Consider the following 12,652-nt stretch of genomic DNA (forward strand, 5'->3'; position numbering starts at 1 on the left):
CCTGGCACATTCGAATTTGAGAGGCAAGACATATGAAGGAGGACCTATATTTGAAGGGCTTAAATGCCAAAATTGAGAGAAAGTAAGGACTTTGGATTTGGATATACCCATTAGATGACTTGAACAGATGACTCAACCACCCTCAGCCTTAGTGTCCCCATTAGTAAGAAGGGCATGTGAACAGCGCCTTCCTCATTGGACATAGAACGATGGTGGTGGAATGAAAGAGAAGTAGCCAGATTCTAGACATAATAGGAGACAACGCCTCCAGGACATACCGAAAGATTTCATGAAGGAGTGGGAAAGATTGTATTGGGTTTCTTGCTGTGCTGGCTGGAACATTCATGGAACCAGGGAGCACTGGAGGAGGAGCAAGAGGCAAAATCTTGCATGTTTTACAGCATAGATCTTTGAATGCTCACCTGATTTCTTGCACATTGTTGGACTCAATTTGAGGGAGTCCAGGGGCAAGGTGGAGTAGGAGTTGGGGACATGAGGTCAATGCAGGAGCCACTGGCACAGGAGATGGTCCAGGAAAGGACATTTAAAGATCAGCAGAGAGATAAGTGTGGCCAGAAGGGTAGCAGGAAAATCAGGGAATGCAAAGTCCTAGGAAGATAGTGCTGGCAGGAAAGAGAGTGTGTCTAAGTGGGGAGAGAAATCAGGAAGATGAGGCCTGGTGACTGACTCGTGGATCAAGGAACAGTCACTGCTGACCCTTGTGGGTCAGAAGCTTATGAAGGAATGAGCGGGGAGCGAGGAAATGGAAGCAGAGCATGTGCAAGAAAATGAGACGGTGTTGATGACAGCTTAGTGAAGTTTTATTTTAGTATGTGTGCTGCCAAAGCAAGCACAACTTAGTGACATTTTAAAAGGAAGATATTTGAATATGCTTAAAAGTTGGTAAAAAAGAGCCAGTCGAAAAGGAAAGGTTGACAAAACAGGAGAAACAGAATAACTGATAGTGGTTGAAGGTCTCAAGAAGGTATGGGGCCAGGGGATCCCATGGACAGGTGGGGGTGGATCTCTTGGTTATTAACTGTTATTAACAGTTCGATGACCTAATACTAATACTTCCACTCCTAACAGTCATTTATTAAGCACATATTAAAACAGATGTGACACCAGGTATTTTGAAGGAATGATTTCATTGGGCTAGCATAACAACCTTACAGTGTATGCATTCTTGATTTTACAGATATGGAAGCTGAGGCTCAGAGAGATTATGCCACTTGCTTTTAAGGCTTCTAGTAAATGGCAGTCAGGATGAAAACCAAGGTCTCTAAGCTCCAGAGTCCGTCCTTGTTCCCATGGCCACACCACCTGCATGCTCCCCTGCCCCAAACACACCCACTTTTCACCCTTTCCCTCCTCTTGCCTCCCATCCCATGTCAGTCATCACATTCTGCTCATGCACCTGTGCCATGTCCCCTGACCACTGGCTGCTTCTCGCTGCGCCCGCCTCACTGCAGGGTTCATCATCTGTCTTGTTCTCTGCTGCATCCGCAGGGTCGAGAACAGTGTCAGGCAAACAGGCTAACATGCGACAGTCACTGAGTGGAAATATAAATGTCTATGGCAACCCTTCGTGCTTCCAAAGTCTCACGGGCAGAGGCCCTCATGACTTTCCTTCCAGACTGACTTTTTAGGGGTGTTTGCATAGCAAACAGCTTAGGAAAATAGAGATAGTGTCTCTCCCGGTGAAGGGCAGGTTTCTTTGCTGGTCGGTATAATAATGATGATGTCTCCCTCTGGGGTGAGGGTTGGCCAGGTTTGCTTACAGTTCATGATAATAGATTGGGGTTTCCTAGACTTGAGGTTCCTCAACTTGTGCAGTACACTTGGGGTACAGGCCCACGTCCCTCCCATGGGACTTAGGGGTTAATGGAAACTGATTTTATTGTGAAGCTCACGTGGCCTGCTCTTCCATGGGTAATAAAGTCCTTTGTCTCTGGCCCAGGCATCTCATGTCTTCTGCCAGCATCCATGAAACTGCCCTCAGAGCTCGTGGCAACAGTCCTACCCCTTTCAGGACAATGGAGACGGTCTCCACCACCGATTCCTCCCAACTATCTTCTGGTGTCCTCCAGAGTGGAGGGACAGTGTAGACATCCTAAACAGCCCTCCCAGGCCCTGGAAGGTGGCACCTACCTCCCCACCCCTGCCCCAGCTCAAGCAATCACCCCCTCATAGCTTCTCCCATCTTGTCACTCTCACCCCTGCAGTTCTGTCATGCTGTCTCCTTCACAAGGGGGATTGGGGGGTGGGGGGAAGTCCTTTCCACATTTTGAGGCCGGGGACTTGTCTCCCCTCCTCCCTAAGGGCTGCCCAAAGCCCAGCCAGAATTTCCCTGTATCACTTACAGCTTCCTGCCATGCCTTCACTGTGCCCCACCTGCCTCAGCTTGTAGGCTTCTCCTGTCCTGCTTGTATTGTGTCCAACTGGGCAAACCCCACTCCACCTCCCCCAGAGACTCGCCACCCTCATTTCTGCGATCCTCTCAATCCCACCAACCCTGGCACACAGCAGAGGAGCAATGTCCACCAGGAAAGGCCGTCCAGGACCTTTGGAAGAAGCAGGATGGTCGCGCAGAGGCCTTCCCAGGGAGAAGGCTTGGAGGCCGAAGTGCGAGATCCTCCAGGAAGGTGGAGAGAGGTCAGGAAAGATGAAGAAACAAGAAGCGCAGGGCTGGGGAGGGCCTGAGCCCCTGGGGCCCATCCCTCTGGGTCCCCTCGGCCAGGGGCCTCACGACACGGCTCCGCGGACGGCCCCTCTCCCTGCCCACCCCCTCCGCCCGCGTCGCCATCAGAGCCTCGCTCGGATCCCCGAGCCTCGCACTGACGCGGGCCCGCGTGAGTCAAGCCTGCGTCACGGCGCCCCGCCGCCAGGGTGGCCTTTCGGAAAGCGAGGGAACAGCGCGCGCCGCGCTCCGCCCAGCTCCGTTCCGCTCCGCAGAGCCGGCGCGGCCGGGACGCAGAGAGCGCGGCCCTGGGCCCGGCGCCTGCAGCCCCACGCGCGCCCTCCGCCCGGCACCGGCTTCCCCGCGCGCTCCCCCGGGGCCCCCCGCGCGCCGCAGGCGGAGACCGGCCGGGACCCGCGCCCGGGCAGCGAGGACCGAGCGAGCGAGTCGCGCGCGCCGGGCGCAGCCCCGGGTCCCCTCCCAGCCCCGGCCGGGCCGTGGCCGCCGCGCTCGGGCTGCGCGCGGGAGGGTCGTGCGCCCCGCGCCCGTCGGGGACCAACGCTGCTCCGCGGGAGCGCAGGGCCCGAGTCCGCGCGACGGCCCTTTCGGGACAGGTGAGTCGCCGGCCGCGCCCCACCCGACCTCCCCGCGCGGCCGGCGCAACTTCAGCCGCCGGGGCCCCGCCCCAGTGCGGGAGGCCCGAGGGCCGAGGTGCGAGGCGGCGCTGCGCGCGGGTGCCCCGCCGGCCCCAAGCTGGCCTGGGGCCCGTTGCCTGGCGACCGAGCCCGGAGACCCGCGCTCCTCCCGAGCCTCTGGGGTGCCCAGCGCGGCGCGCGCCGCTTGGACTCAGGGTTCCAGCTTCGGGTGGTTTGCAGGAGGGCCCGGGAACTCGGGAGGTCACCGGGCAGACCTGCAGAAGCCAGCGCCCCGGAGCTCCCGAGAGGAGGCCCGGAGGTCTCCTGCGGGCTCAAGGCGCAGCTCCCACGGGGAGGCCCCGGCCGGATGGAGACCCCATCTCCAGGCGCTCAGCTTCAGGCCGGTGACCTTGACAGTAACATTGGCAGAAGAAGCAGCGCTCCTGCCCGAGATGAAGATATAGCTCCCAGTTCTGGGTCTGGTCCTCCTGAATTCAGCTCTAGCGGGGAGCGCTTTCTCCTTCGAGGGGAGCGGGGAGCGCAGCTGGGAACGGAATGGCGCAGCTGGGGGATGTGCGCGGGGTGCAGATCTGGAGGGGGCGCCTTCCTAGGGGGGAGGCCTCTGCCACATTTGTACCTGTGCGCACCGCGCTCTCCAGCCACACTCGCAGCTCCCCGCGGGGGGCCGCTACCCCTGGGGCGCAGCGGCCTTGGAAGGAAGCTTGTTTCCTTTTAAATCCCAAACAGCCCTGTCAGCGCTCCCAGTGTTCAGAAACCTCAGGCCACCCACCTTACAGGATACAAGTGGAATTTGGAATTAAAAAACAAAAACCAAACCTCCATTCCTCTTTCTTTCTTAGGGAAATATTTTAATGGACTCTGCGTTAGGAAATTTCCAACCGAAGTTATCTTTGGGACAGGTCAGCCTTGAACACAAGGCAGAGGGAGCTGGGGCAGCAGGGGAATATGGTGTAGAGAAGGAAGATTCTTTGGGGGTGGGGGCATTGCCTCCTTTTAACAGGAAGTCCATGAAGGAAAAATAATCCTGTAACAGCTCAAAAAAAATTGTTTCAACACAAACTTTAGGCTGCGCAGGTCATACAGATTGATGTCTGGAGAACAAGGTCATAAAATATCAGGGTTAACAATGAGGGCCTCTTGTGTCTCACACTGTACTTGCATTAGCCGGAGGAGCAGGTGAGGTAGACCTGGGCAGAAAGGGCTTTGAGGTCACGCTTGGTTGTCCTTGGCCTGGTGCATCCATGGGGACCATCGAAAGCTCTAGATCCTTTGCTGGCTTTTTCTCTAAGGGAGCAGCTGTGGCTAAGTAGGTGGTGAGTTTCAGTGACTCCCTGCAGCTCAGCCTGGAGGGTGACTCAGTGCAGGAGGCAAATCGTGCCCACCAGCTCTGATTGGAGTGAGTTTGTTTGGCCTGAGTCACATGCAGTCGTGTGTCAGCTGTTTGTGAGTTGAATGGTGTTCTTTAGCAGACTTGTGAGCAGGAATAGCACGAGTTCCATGTGTTTGGGGGCCACTGACCCAAGGGGGGCAAGTCCTCAGAGTGAGCTGAGCAGAGCTCTGGCTGCCTGGCTGTGAGCAAGGGTCCTAAGCTCTGACCACAGGGAGGGCAAACAGGCCAGGCTGGGGAGGGGGTTGGAGGAGAGACCAGGGCGGGGGCCTATGATTATGGTCAGAACTGGACCCAGAGCTCTGCCATATGCCAGCAGGGTGCCCTTGGGCATGTCACTTTAGCTCTGGAAGCTCTGTTTTCTCAGTTGTAAAACAGGGGTGGTTATGGTACCTTTTCACGGGTTTATTTTGAGCACAGTGCTGGATACCTGGCAGATGCACATTCATTGTTTGTTCCCACACTTTTCTTTATAGGCTTGAGCTAGAGGTGATTCTTTCCCTGTCCTTCCTTGTTCCTGGGTGTGAGAGGTGCTGTGGAAACAAGTGAATATGGCAGCCTTCCCGCATAGTCAAGAAGGACCCATAACTCAGCTTTGAATTGACCTATTTCCAGCCCTCTGGTCTGCCCTGGGAGACCTTGAGTGGGGACGCCTTAGGACAGGGCTCTGGGAGGTGTAAGTAGGGCTGAGTGGGATTCATGGGGTGCCCTTTACTACCTACAGTAGTTTCAGGGTGAGACTCCAGCACAGGCCTTGACTGCTTGGGATTGTTCATGACTGTGGCCTGAACCAAGCTGTAGTACCTACTGAGTGGACTTCAGGTGTCCCTGCTCTTTGATCAGGCCTTGTCACCCTCCTGCCTACCTGTCCTCTCCATAATGAAGTTGCAAGCTGCATGGGAGCTGTCCAGGAGAGGCAGGGCTGACCTTTCCTAGAGAGGAAAGTGAGGAGCGTGTCTCTGTCCCCCATGAAGGCTCGTGGGCCCTTAGCTTCCTCTTTCTGAAGTATGTCTAGACACGATCCTGGGCTAAGAGGTGCACCTCAAGAATAAAGCAAACCAGGGGATCCCCAGTGCAGCAAGAAAGAGGCCATGCTGACCCAGGGGACTCCAGTCTGCTGCTGGAAATGTGTTTGTGTGCTGCATGAAGGCCTGTGTGTGGTAGGTGCATCTGGAATCAATACCCTCCCCACTGGATCTAGAGAACATTCCAAGGATGATAGAGACACAGCTGAGAGGTTTCCTGAGAAGCAGACTCCTCTGCCTGTGTATCTCCCCTCCCTCTTACTCCTTTCCTGCTCAGCTTGGCTGTTGCAAGACCATTCATCATTAATCTCTTTAAAGCTGCTAAGATAAGGGGCAGAATAGCTGAAAGGGAAGATGAATTTGGGCTTTTCCCCTAGAGCCAGGTCTGAGTTATCATTCACTCCCAGGCTGGGCTGTAAGAAGTCCTCACAGTCAAATGTCTGGAGCCCCCAGGATGGGCAAAGCTCTCTCAGCCCCTCTCTTTTCAGTCTCCCCTGGCTGGACCCCAAGCTCCCAGAGGTCAGAAGCACAGTGTCGTGGCTAGATGTGACTGCTGGTGCACTGGCCCCCAGCTCAGGTGGGACAGTGATCATGGGGAAATGCCTGCTTTGTGTGCTTTTATGAGGGGCGGGTGCTGTTCTGGAATCCAGCAGCTCACACCATGCTCGGAGCACGGTGATAACATCCGGTTTTTTACTGAGGCCTCTACACGGCGCTAAGTGCTTTATTCATGCATCTTCTCTTTTAATCTTCACTACACTATAATCCCAGGAGACAGATATTGCTCTGAGCAGTTAGAGATGTGAGAATTGAGGTTCAGAGAGGTCAGATAATTTGCCCAAGGTCACACAAGCTGTGAATGGCAGCCTGAGAATTTGAACTCAGGTTTGTCAGATTCCAAACTTCATGTTCTTAACAACTATGTGATGCCCCTCCAAAATCAGTTCTTCAAAAATGTTTGCCGAAATTCCCATCCCTAGAGGAACATGTCCATCCTGTCCCAACCTGCCTGCCACCTCCAAGAAGAGGTTGTCTAAATCTGAGGGTCCAGTTCTTTAGGTTAATACTCCAAAAAAGGGGGGAATTGCCTCCACCCACAGGAAACTGGTAGAGAATGATGATGCCTAAATTTCCAAGGTTTGGGGACTATGATAGGTGATTCCAGAAAAAGACTCGAGACTCTGTTTTGTCCTTTTTGTTCTTCCCTTCCTGACCGCTGCCATCTCTGACTTCAGGCCCTTAGAGCTTGTCCAAATCAGAGGGCAGCACGGGGGCAGTGCGGGGAGATCAGAGCAGGTCAGAGGCCGCATAGAGGATTTCTGCAGCAGCAGAATCAAGGTCAGCCAGTGTGTGCTGGGGGCTCGGGGTAGGGGGTCAGGTTTCTCTGGTGGAGAGCGTGTGCCAGGGACTTGCAGCGGTTCCTGTGAGGCCTTGACCCCAGAGCAAAACTGCTCACATTCAAGGTTATTTGCAGCAGTGGCTGGCCCGGGCGGCTCAGAGGGATGCTCCTTGCTTCCTGGTCTTGTCCCATGGAGAGCCCACTGTCCTTGCCCTTGGGGCTCTGCTTACTCCTGTCCTTGGCTGTTCTGGGAAACTTGGTATTGACTCCTGCTTCTCCATCTCTCCCTGAGAAATCCCCATCCCTAGAGGAACATGTGCATCCTGTCCCAACCTGCCTGCCACCTCCAAGCCACCCTTGAGCTCTGTGGGAACATCTGCGAGCGAGGGTGAATAACTGGATTGTAAATATGAACGCTCCCCCATCCCCAGAGGACACAGAGAGGCCTTCCCAGAAGCCCTTGCTCCATGGGCAGCCATTTTGTGGCCACAGAGTCCTCTGATACTTCTCTCTACCCGCTCTCCCCATGAGTAATTAATTGTTCATCTAGGAAGAATTAATTGTTCATCTAGGAAGAAAGCCAATTTAAATATATATGTTTGTTATTAGATATTCACTGAGTATAGAAAACTCACCTATGGGCTCAGATGTACGATGGATACTGCACTACATATTTTTCATTTCAGAACCAGGTGTGCTTTGTTTGAGGACAATTCTGGGTCAGGTGATTGCTGGGCAGCCTGTGTCTCCAGTTTGGGAATTGAGACTTAAGCCCCGTTTGCTCTGTGGTCTCTTGTGGATTGAGGGGGACAAGTGGGGGGTCAGAGGAAACAATACCCAGCTCCTGGGCTCTGGATCCATCTCTCAGCTGTGTTTGTCCAACTGAGCTGCCTTCCTACCTTCCAGAGGCTACGCCTTGTTCATTTGAAAATAACAAGTTGCCTTTCACGATACTCCATTACTTCTAATTACTGGTGTAATTAGAATTTCTGCTGGATTCCATGCACCATTAATTTGCCACCTATTCTTTCACTTACAAATAAAATTCATTGGCCCACACCCAGAATTCCTGCTGGTTGCAGTTTCTCTTTTAATTATAAGACTCTGGTCTCTTTAAATCCCATTCCAAGTTAACAGTGATAAAGTTACCTTTCAAGAGATGTGAGGGGTGGCTACAGCAGGAGCCGCTGGGTGGGTATTCAGTGAGGGTGTGGATTCCTCTTTCCCTGGGTGTAAAGGAGCCACTCCTGGGTCGCAAAAGGGCCTGGCGGCGCTGTCCACGGTCCTGGCACACCCAGGAGACCATCTGCTGGCTAGGAGCTGGCTCTTCCTTTGGAAGAGCTGAAAGAAATCTCTTGACAGCACTACTCCCCCTCCCATTGCCCCCAGATGGATTATGTTGTTTGTTTTAGGAATGGGGAGCAGACCTGGTCAGGTGAGGAAGCTCCTTATCTTGGGTAGAAACGGTGGTAGATGAATCTCCTTGCTGAATGAGAGCCAGAGGTTTCATTTTTCCAGGCAGCGTGATGCACTGCAGAACCAAGCAGTCCCAGACATGGGTAGTGTGTGGCCCCGAAATAATGATACCTTCACCCCTTGCAGTAGCCTGGAGCGTCTTGGGGTGGTGGAGCCCCAGTGTGCCCCGAGTATGTCCTTCTTCATGAGGCAGGTCATGCAAAAGACTGGAAAGCACTGGTCTGTCAGAAAGAATACGGGCTACTACACGTAAGCAAACATTACTTTCGTCCTGTGCAATAACCATGGACCTTCCAGTCCAAGAAATAATAATATGGGTGTTTGGAGAGCACAGTTTGACCCCACTTTCCCACTTCATGGCTGGGTAACCTTGAATATGAGAGTATCTTCCCTGAGTCTAGACTTCTTCATCTATAAAATGAGAGCCATTTTATCCCAAGTTTTGGGGACGAGGCCTTACATATATAGGCACAGCAGGTCTTCAAGCGTGTTTGCTCCCTTTGCTGTGGTCTGCGTCCTCGTCTTACAGCTCGTTGCCGAGAGGAGTGTCTTCTCCCTGCCCTCCCCCAAGGCGCACTGGGGGCTGCTGAGGAAGGAGACACACCCTTCTCACTCTCAGGAAAGAGACATCATGTGGGGACTGTAATTAAGGGCTTCAGATCCTTATTCCTTCAAGTGCTCTTCAGCGGTCTGCTGGGTGTCTCAGGTAATTGGACACCCTTGGTTCCCTCTGTTTCTCTCTGACGCAAGAGAAAACAGTGACTTTAAGAAAATCCAGGTCAGAGTGTTCAAGCAGATGCTGTGAGGACCCACATGTCACCACTGTGGGGTCCCCATGAGTGAGGGGAGTAGGGAGTTGTGCCTCCTCTCATTTCTTTTAAGCTTTTTATGTTCACATTGGACTCCCCCCACCCCCACCCCTCATTTCGGACAGTCTCAAGTGTCTTCTACCTGTCTGGGACCTGAAGTGATGTTTGGCACCCTGGGACGCCCTGTTTCCCTTTCTCTTTAAAACCTAGGCCTCTTCCAGCAGCCTGGCCCTCGTCCCCATCACCCCCACCCCACCACCGTTTCTTCCCTCGTGCTACAGCGATCCCTTTGAAACACATGGGCTACGTCCCTGCTCAAAACTTCCAGCAGCTTCCTATTAGCTTTGAAAGAGAACCCAAACTCCTCTCCAGGGCTGTGACTCCTGCTCTGGGTCCTGGCTGTCCCCCTGCCTCGCGCCTCCTGCTCCTCCTGTGCTCAGGACACTCTGGACATGTGGCCCTTCTTTCTGATCCTCACCAGGGCATGCTGGACCGGCCCCAGGGCCCTTGCACTTTCTGTCCCCTCCGTGCTGTATGCTTTCCCGGGACAGCCACGCGGCTCATTCAGTCCCTCTACTGGGCCTTGTCCTAGCCTCGTCTATTATTGCATCCCTGCCTCACCTCATCCATTCTCTATCATAATCAATCAATCAATCAATCAATCAATTAATTAATAGGCAATTAATCCCTCTGAGCCTCTACTTTATTTTTAAAATGGGAATAGCGGCAGTTGGTGGGGTTAAGGGAGATTGTGCGACTATGGAGTCCACCCTCAAGAAGGCCCCCCTGGGGCAGGGGTTGTCAGTGTGGCTGTCACTGTATGCCACTCTGTCTTCAGCGGTTGCCTTAGCACCTAAATTCTAGTACAAGAGAGAATGAGAGAATGCCTCGTGGGTCGGTGGGACTCTTGCCTGCAGCCACCCCGAGCATGCCTTTCCCCCTCGCGTGAAAGGATGAAACAGAACCAGGATTGTGTTGGCACTGGCCCCGCCCACCTTTTCCAGTGCCAGTTCCTCCCGCTCTGGTCCATCTGCCCCTTTTCCTGCTTCCCTTCCTCCTTCACTGAGAAAACAAAATACCGACTGTGGAAAACACGCTGGTGAATGCAGCGGGAAGGGGAGAGGGGCTGCAGGCACCCCTGGCTCCTCTGGCGGGTTTGTTGTTTGGAATGGTCCACCAGCCCCAGGGGGGCTCTGGGCCAGCTTGTGCCCACCCAGCGGCTGTTTCTCCAGGCTGAGGAGGATGCGGTCTGAAGCAGGAACACGGACGCGCAAATATTACTCCTTTAAAGAGGCAAAAAGCCAGCGCAGGATGGCCAGGCCTCTTGGTTTTTCTTAGTTTCAAAGCTCTACCCGATATTCCATGTTCTGGGAGCAAACATGGTGCCAGAAAATGGGGAAATTTTGAATTTGGGAAATCCAATCATACCCTAGAAAATTTGGGGAGTTCAACATGCATCAATTCGCTCATTCACTCTGTCACTTCATTCGTATCACATGTGTTGAGTACCTCTGACAGTCAGACTCCAGCATCCGACTGCGGCAGCGCAGATGGTGTTGATGGAGATATGGTTGGGAAGCCAAAATGCAAACCCCCAAAATCTGTGAAATGGAGTCAAAAATTATGCTTCTATTCGTTTGACTGCTCAGTAAGCTTTTCTTTCTCTTTCTCCTTCTATCCATGTGGTAACCAGATGCAATTGGCAGGTGACACTGTTCCTTATTTTACACATGAATAAGGAACAGAAAACTGGCTTCCAAGTCTGGGGGTCCTCCCCACATAGGTGACAGGGCTGCACCCTATTAGGGGGCCCCAGCTGGGCATGCAAACTTCTGTGCTTTGATGGCTCTACTTAGATCTGTTAACTTTTCACCTCTGTCCTTTCATTTCAAAGGTGATGGCAGTGGTTAGGATTTTGACCCAAGTGGCAGGTTCTTGAAGGGTGGGAAGGCAGAGACCCCCGAACATCTGTAAGTACCATGCACTACTGGCTGGGCCGGGGGCTGAGGAGGGTGAACACAAAGCTGCATGCACCTTCCATCCTGCCTTCAGGAAGCTTCCTGGATAGAAAAGGAGCCAGGCATGTGCTAGCTGTCCTGGAAAGCCAGATGGTGAAAGCGCACAGTGGTATTACAAGGAGTGTGCTGAGCAGGAGGGAAGGGGTCATTAATTCTCACTTGAGAATCATGGAAGGTGTCGGAGAGGCTTGGCGGCCGACCTTGAGCTTGACCTTCAAAGACTGGGAGGCGTCACAGGCAGAGGATTTATGTGGAGAGATTTATGTGGAGGGAGTGGTTGGTAGGCAGGGAGGAAGTAGAAGCCGAAGCTTGCCTGGAGGTGGAGGGGACCTGGAAGAGGAGCTGCAGAGGTCTTAGGAAGGGCCCTGGGCTATCTGTACTAGGCAGTGGGAGTGGGGTGACTGGTGTTTCCAGAAGCTGCCTCTGAAGGCCAGGTGAAGGGCAGCTGAGAGAAGTAGGGAGCCAGCCACAGGCATCTGCAGGGAGAAGGCCAGACTGGAGCAAGAGGAGGGCCACAGAGAAGACAGATCAGAATACCTGGCTAGACTTGGTGATCTTTGGATGGGGGTGAAGGAGAGAGGGGCCAGGAATGGAGCTGGGGTTCCCTTCTGTTTGTGGGCAGGAAAACCCAAGCTGAGCAGCCACCAGTCAAAGCCAGGGTGTGTCAGGAGCAGCTTGCCTCAGGTGACTTCCAGTGGTTTCAGGAAAACAATTAAAAATAATTTGGAGGACAATCATGTCTGTAATAATGGTGCCACCTGTTTTGGGCTGAGTGCAAGCCCAGAGGCTCTGAGGTAATTAGGAGAACTGTTTGGGCCTCAAAGACCTGTCATAGCAAAATCAGGAAGCTGTTGGGTTCTCTGAGTGAAAGGGAGCCTGACCTTGCTTCCTTGGTCTCAGATGGACCAAGGTTCAAGGCCAAGGGATCTGGCTTCTCCCCCTGCTCTCCATCTCTGGGGGCTCTTCAGGGCTCCCTTGTTGTGAATTTGCACTTTGGAATGCAGAACATTCTTTCCAGACCCATGAGACACAAGCGTGGTCAAGCCAGGCTCCTCATGTGGGGTACCCTGGGGTCTGTGGTCGCCTGCTCCCTGCTTTCCCACAGGTGGCGACTTCTGCACTCGGCTCCAGGTGGGTCTGACTCAAAATAAGTGATTCCCTTGAGTTACTTGGTATAACCTTCCCAAGCAAGAGACGCCCCCAGCCCCAGGAGATGGGTCAGAGGGGCTGGCCTCAGCATTCCAGAAGGCCCCCTTCTCTGG

General features: G+C 53.6%; 1 protein-coding gene across 3 annotated transcripts in view; it reads left to right on the forward strand.

The window, feature by feature from the left end:
* The first annotated feature begins 2,637 nt into the window (after nucleotides 1–2,637).
* SLC6A17 (solute carrier family 6 member 17) overlaps nucleotides 2,638–12,652 on the forward strand; it is a 45,775-nt gene continuing 35,760 nt past the window's right edge. For 2 of the 3 annotated variants that reach the window (XM_037499123.2, XM_037499122.2), the window contains exon 1: nucleotides 3,242–3,294. The gene's annotated coding sequence lies outside the window, so the exon portion shown is untranslated. Of the gene's footprint in view, nucleotides 2,656–3,241; nucleotides 3,295–12,652 lie in introns of those variants that run through there. The other variant, XM_054691167.1, reaches the window with a different exon arrangement.

The sequence above is a fragment of the Talpa occidentalis genome, unplaced genomic scaffold, assembly GCF_014898055.3.
Source record: "Talpa occidentalis isolate TD23 unplaced genomic scaffold, MPIMG_talOcc4v2.1 talOcc4.9, whole genome shotgun sequence".
NCBI lineage: Eukaryota > Metazoa > Chordata > Mammalia > Eulipotyphla > Talpidae > Talpa > Talpa occidentalis.